We start from the raw sequence: 7,082 nt of genomic DNA on the forward strand, positions 1-7,082 counted from the left end.
AACAGATATCTCAAATGGCATTTCATAAATTAAGGTCTTGATTTCTTCCAAATTTATTCCTCTTCCAGTCTTACCTCAGAAAACAATGGCACCATTTCTTGCTCAAGCCAGAAAATAGAGTCATCTGTTTCTTTTTCCTCATAGTTCATATGCAAACATACACACACAGGCACATATCTAACTCATTACAAAATCCTGGTGGTCCCACTTCCAAAATATTTCTGAATCTATCCATTTTTCTTCATATCCATTGTCATACTTTAATACAGGTTACACTTTTCCCTGGGTTGCCATGATAGTCTTCAAATTGGTCTTCCACTTCTAGTCATCAATTTCATCAGTCCCTCATAATTCATTCTACATGAAGTAACCTGAGTGATCTTTTTAAAATAATAATGCAAATATAATCATGCTCCCTTCCTGCTTAAAAACTTCAATGGTTTTAAAATTCATTTAGAATAAAATTGAAAAGACTTATAATGACCTACAAACTCTTAATAACTCTTCCTCTAACTCACTCTCCAGTTTTACTCAGAATCATTCATTCATTATTTCGCCAATAGCCATATTTAGTTCATAAGAGAAAACTACCCCAGGGCCTCAGTACTTGCTGTACAAATTTCCTTCAAGTTTTGTCTGCCCAGCTATTTGTATAACCTCTTCTTCTGTCATTCATATTTCAGTTTATATGCCACCTGTGCATGCAGCCTCTTTATGACCATTTTAAATGTTAATTCCCCCACACTATTCTGCCATAAAGACTCTTTGGTTCCTTCCTAACATTCATCAAAGGCTATTATTATTGGGTTTCTACATATATTTATTTAGAAAATATTCCATTCTTGTCCTTAGTTGTTATTAGATCCATACTGATCTCTAGCACTAAATATCTAACAGCTCCTGTATTTTGAAAGCAAGTAGTTTATGGTGCATCATAAAAAGGAGAAGGCAATGGAGAAGGCTGATGTGATTCTCCAAGCCCAGACTGGGGATTTCCAGAGGGGAGATAGTCTCACTTTCTTGGAATACTTGCATATAGACAAAAGAAATCTTTACATTCCTGTTTTCAATAACTATGTTCTATAGAGAAGATTATTCTTATTAAAATATCAAAGTATTGGACAGTAGTGTCTACATCAGCAAATATAGCATGAATGCCCAAATTCAACATTATCTACCAAGATTTGGGGGGAAAAATACCCTTTGGACACAAAATACTATGCTTATATAACTCCTGTTATTATACACACACACATCTCTAAGAATTAAATTCTTCTTCTTTTTCTAATAGGTCCTTACAAAAACTTAATGGTACTTAACCTAGTCAATGACCTTCCCAAAATTTGATTACTGCGATTAAAATACCTGACACACATGGCTTGAAGGTCAGTCAGTGTTAGCCTATAAACTGTGCAAAGGATACAGAACAGAAATCTATATGTGGATATTGTGGGTTTAATTGTCCTTTGAATAACATTTCAGTGGCAATTAAGTCATGCAGCTGTTTGTAATCAACTTAGTACCATGATCTCTTGAGAATGTATGATATGTAACTGCTGATGAATTTTGCATTCAAGTTGGTCTAAATCAGGTTAGTTTCTTTTAAAACTAATGTTCTCTGTAGAGGCAAAACATAAATTATGTGTTCAAACTGCCTATGATTAGGGAGTAATGACATTCTTGAATTCCTTTCCCCTCATGGTTCTTCTTAAAACAAGGTACTTAAAAGAAGTTTCAGTATAGTTAAAATGATGCTATCTGCAGTAGGCTTGGTTTCCCAGTTGAAGCCATGAACTTGAATGAGTTACATGTATTCTTTCGACTGCTCCTTACTAGGACCAAAATATTGCATTTGCCATATGCATTGTAGTGGGGAGAAGAGTAAGATAAATAAAGGTCTATAAATGAAAGCTGTTACTAAGGCTAAAGGTGAACAAAACCTCCCTAACTTGAAGAAAAAAAATTGGTGCTTACTCAATAGAAGCTTCAAAAGCATCTATGATAAAAGGAAGAATATTTAAAAGGTGTATAAATGTCATATATGTGAGCCATCTGCGTAATTTAATGCCAATTGCCATCTCAGTGGTTATGAATAACTCTTGTTCATCAATACAACAACATTTGAGTAAATATTGTTGTTACTTTTATTTATAATATAAGGAAATGGAAGCTAAGAAACATAAAGTGATTTATATAGCATCATACAACTATAAGAAGCAAAACCTAAACTCAAACCAGATCTTTTAAAATCCAAAGCTAGACCTCTTAATGAGTTTATTTTATAACCTATCAAAGCTTTATAACTTCTTTAATTTTAGCTTTCTTTCTCATAAACATAAAACTAACCTAGACATGAAGAAATAAAATGATTTAATTTGGAAACTATTATATTATGCCAGGTTTTTAATTAGAATGGCACCAGTAAGAATGTTAAATTTGAAAAATGAGCAAGACCACTGAAAAGGAAGAGTACTTAGTAAGTAATTTGTCATGGTAGGAATGGGATGAGTCAATGATCTATGGGATGATGAAAGTAACATGAATACAAATAGGGAGGTCAAAAAAGGAATATGCAAAAACATATTTAAAAAGCTCTTAAACATGTGAAAAGAGATTCATCACATATAATTAAAGATATTCAAGTTAAAACAACACTATACTTACCTATCAGATAATAAATAATTTAAAAACATGCCATCAGCTTTCAAACCTAATATACAAAAAACCTTGGAAGTTATCACTCCCTTATAACAAGAAAAATATCTGCTAAAGTAAAATCAGTGACTGTTTTTAGACTTATTAGAGAATTGAAGCAGCAAGACAATTGAGCATCTGTAATTATGGACGGAGAGATAAATTTAGAAAGTTCCAGCAAAGATCCACTTACCTAAAACAAAAGTAGCTTGAACCATAAAACTTCCAGATCATTGAAATGGTAATTTTGACCAGATTAATACACAATGAATAAATATTTGCAATGGAAGTGAGAGTCTCCTGACAGCCCAGCTTAGGGGTTAATTCAGATTAATGAATTTTGCCTCAAGGAACCTCATTAGGTTCTCACAAGGAGGATCCTGAAGACTCCCCCTCCTGGTTCTAGCAGATGATGGGGAAGAGTAATCACTATGAAATAGTCCCAGAGTATTCTCCACAACAAAGGCCTACTCTGTAGGGGAAAAGACTTTATCAGAGATTTATCCCAGCTGGCAGAGGATATTCTTCTCACACTATCCACTCTAGCCTTCCTGTCTCAACAAAGGACAGGAGAGGGCGGGAGAAGGCATACTACTGAATAAAAATTAGTGGAAAAATAATAGGTCACTAAAATGTGGACATGTAATTTTAACATTCCAGAAAGGTTCCCCTCTGCAATACTTAACACCAAACTAACAGGTATTAGGATTGCAATTAGAACATTAAATAAATGTATCATAAAGGGAAAAATATGACCTTAGATTCCACCTTAGAAAACTAAATTTAAAAAGGAGGAAAAGGGAAAATTATAAAAATAAGAGCAGAAACTGAGGAAATTGAATACAGAAAAATCAATAGAGAAAATAATATATACAAAATCTGATACTTTTAAAATATCAATAAAATTGATAAAACTCTAGCCATGCTGAGAAAGACAACAATTTAACAGTATAATTTCATAGTTCAAGGAACTAGTAAAACAAAAACAAACCAAACTCAAAGTTAGCAGAAGACAAGAAATAATAAAACCCAGAACTAAAGGAAATTAAAACAATCAACAACAGAAAACACCTAAAGTATCAGAGAAGCAAAAAGTTGATTATTTGAAGAGATAAAATTGACATACCACTGGGTATATTAACCAAGAAAAGAAGAGAGATTATTCAAATAATCTCAATCAGAAATGAAAAAGGAGACATTAAAACAGATACCACCAGAATACAAAAGCTTATCTGAGACTAGTAATGAACATCTAAAGGAAATTTCTGGAAATACACAACTTTCCAAGCTTTAATAAGAAGCAAATAGACACCCTCAACAGACCAATAATGAATAGCAAGATTGAATAACTAATGAAAAATCTGCAAAAAAAACAAACAAAAAGCCCAGAGCCTGGTGGTTCAAAGACAAATAAATTCTACCATACCTACAAAGAAGAAGTGGTACCTACACAACTAAAACTATTCCATAACATTAAAGATAAGAAAAATCTTTCCTAATTTATTCTATAAAGTTACCCTGATACCAAAGCCAGGAAAGGACACAATAAAGCAATATCCCTTATCAAAATGGATGCAAAAAAAGAAAATTATGAAATACTAGAAAATTGAATCCAACAGCACATAAAAAAATAATAATTCATCATGTTCAAATGGGTTTCATCCCATGGATGCAAGGATGGTGCAACATATGCAAATCAATATATGTGATTCACACATAAACCAAATTAAGGACAAAAACTATATGATCATTTCAATAGCTGTAGAAAAAGCATATGATAAAATCTAGCACCTCTTCATGGTAAAAACTCTTAAACTAAGTGTAAAAGGAACATACTTCAAAATAATAAAAGCCATATGTGAAAAATACATGACCAACCCTATCATGAATGGGATAAAGTTGAAAGAATGTCCTCTAAGAACTGAAACAAGACAAAGATGCCCATTGTCACCATTTCTATCCAACATAACACTGGAAGTCTAAGCCAGAGCAATCAGGTGAGAGAAAGAAATAAAGGGGATCTAAATTGGGAAAGAGAAGATCAAACTGTCCCTGTTCGCTGATGGTATGATCTTATATCTAGAAAACTCTAATAAACTTTGCAAAAGACATAAAAAATTGATAAGTAAATTCAGTAAAGTCTCAAGTTATGAAATTACTATACACAAATCAGTAGCATTTCTATATACTAGTAACAGCCAAGCTGAGAATCAAATAAATAATTCAATACATTTGCAATAGCTTCAAAAATAAAAAAACTAAGAATACATTTAACCAAGGAGGCAAAACATGTCCACAAGGTGAACAACAAAACATTGAGGAAAGAAATCACAGATGACTGACAAAAGTAAATGGAAAAACATTCTATGCTCGTGGGTTTGAAGAATCAATATTGTTAAAATGTTCATGTACATACTGGCTAAAGTGATTTATAAATTCAATGCAATTCTATTTAATAAAAAAAAGAAAAAAGTCAATGTAAGTTTTTACAAAACAAGGAAAAGCAATCCTTTATTTCCTGTATAATCAAATAAGAGCTGGAATAACCAAAGCAATCCTATGTAAAAACAAGTCTGGAAGCATCACATTCCCTAACTTCAAATTATACTATGAGGATATAATAATAAAAACAGAATGGTACTAGTATAAAAGTAGATACATAGATTAATGGAATAGAATAAAGTACCAAATTCAGAAATAAAACTATAGACCTAAAACCAATTGATCTTTGATAAAGTAGACAAAAATACACACTTAGGAAAGAATCACCTATTCAATAAATGGTGCTAGGAAAATTGGAGAGCCACATATGGAAGAATGAAACTGAATCTCTGTTTCTTGCCATACACAAAACCAAATTTAGGTAGAAATTCTAGAAGAAAACTTAGGAAGAACTGTTCTGAACATTGCCCTTGAAAAACAATGTATGACTGAGACTAACGCACACACACAAAGAATACATAAAAATAAAAATGAATAAATGGAACTTAAATAAATTAAAAAGTTTCCGCATAGCAAAAAATGATCAACAGACTAAATAGATGATCTACAGAATGGTATGAAATAGCTTCAAACTTATATCCCTCAATGACTAATATCCAAAATCCATCAACAAATCAGCAAGAAATACACAAATAACCTCATTAAAAGTAGGTAAAATAGATGAACAAATATTTTTCAAAAGAAGATAAACAAATGACCAACAAATATATGAAAAATATGCTCAATATCACTAATCATCAAGGAAATGCAAATTAAACCACACCTTACCTCTATCAGAATGGTCATTACTAAAAAGTCAAAAAACAATAGATGTTGGTTGGCATGGATGCAATGGAAAGGGAATGCTTATACATTGTTGGTGGGAAAGTAAATAGTACAACCTCTATGGAAAACAATATGGAGATTCATCAAAGAACTACGAGTAGACCTATGATTTTATTCAGCAGCACCAGAACTGCCTATATAGTCAAAGGAATAGAAATCATTATATCAGAAAGACACATGCACTCATGTGTTTATTGCAGCACAATTTGCAATTGCAAAAATATTGATAAAACCTATGTGCCCATCAGCCAATGAGCAAAGAAAATGTGGTGTGTAAGTATATATGCAAACACACGCATACATTGAAACACTACTCAGCCATAAAATAATGAAATAATGTCTTTTATAGCAACATGAATGGAACTGGAGTCCATTATCCTACGTGAAGTATTTCAGGAATAGAAAAACAAATAATACATGCATCTGTTTATAAGTGGAAGCTAAATGACGGGTATACACAGTCACTCATAGTGTTACATTGGACTTTAGAGATTCAGAAGGGGAGTGGGGCAGGGAGATGAGGGATCAAAAATTACCTATCACAATATACACTATTCAGGTGATGGGTAGACTAAAAGCCCTGACTTCAACACTATATAATCATCCATGTAAACAAACAAACAAAAACACTTGTACATCATAAATCTATTATGAAAAAAAATCTAGTCAAGGTTTCCAAGAATAAAAAAGAGAATTTCAAAAATGAATTATTCATTACTACTGATTATATGAACATAAAATGATAAGAAAGGAATGCTGTGGACAATTCTAGGACCACACATTTGAATATTTAGATAAATGGACCAATTCCTTAAAAGATACAAATTACCCATAGTAATATAAGGAGAAATAGGTCATCTGCAACAACTACATCTATTTAAAATTAAAAATTAATTAATAACTTATTCAAAATGAAAGCAAAAGGCCCAGATAATTTCACTGGTGAATACTACCACTTACTGACAAAATGATATCAATTCTCTGTAATCTTTTGTAGAAGAGAAAAGCAGTGGGAAAATTTTCTAACTCATACTATAAGGCTACTAACACCTTTATACCAA

The sequence above is a fragment of the Nycticebus coucang genome, chromosome X (assembly GCF_027406575.1).
Source record: "Nycticebus coucang isolate mNycCou1 chromosome X, mNycCou1.pri, whole genome shotgun sequence".
NCBI classification, from domain to species: Eukaryota; Metazoa; Chordata; class Mammalia; order Primates; family Lorisidae; genus Nycticebus; species Nycticebus coucang.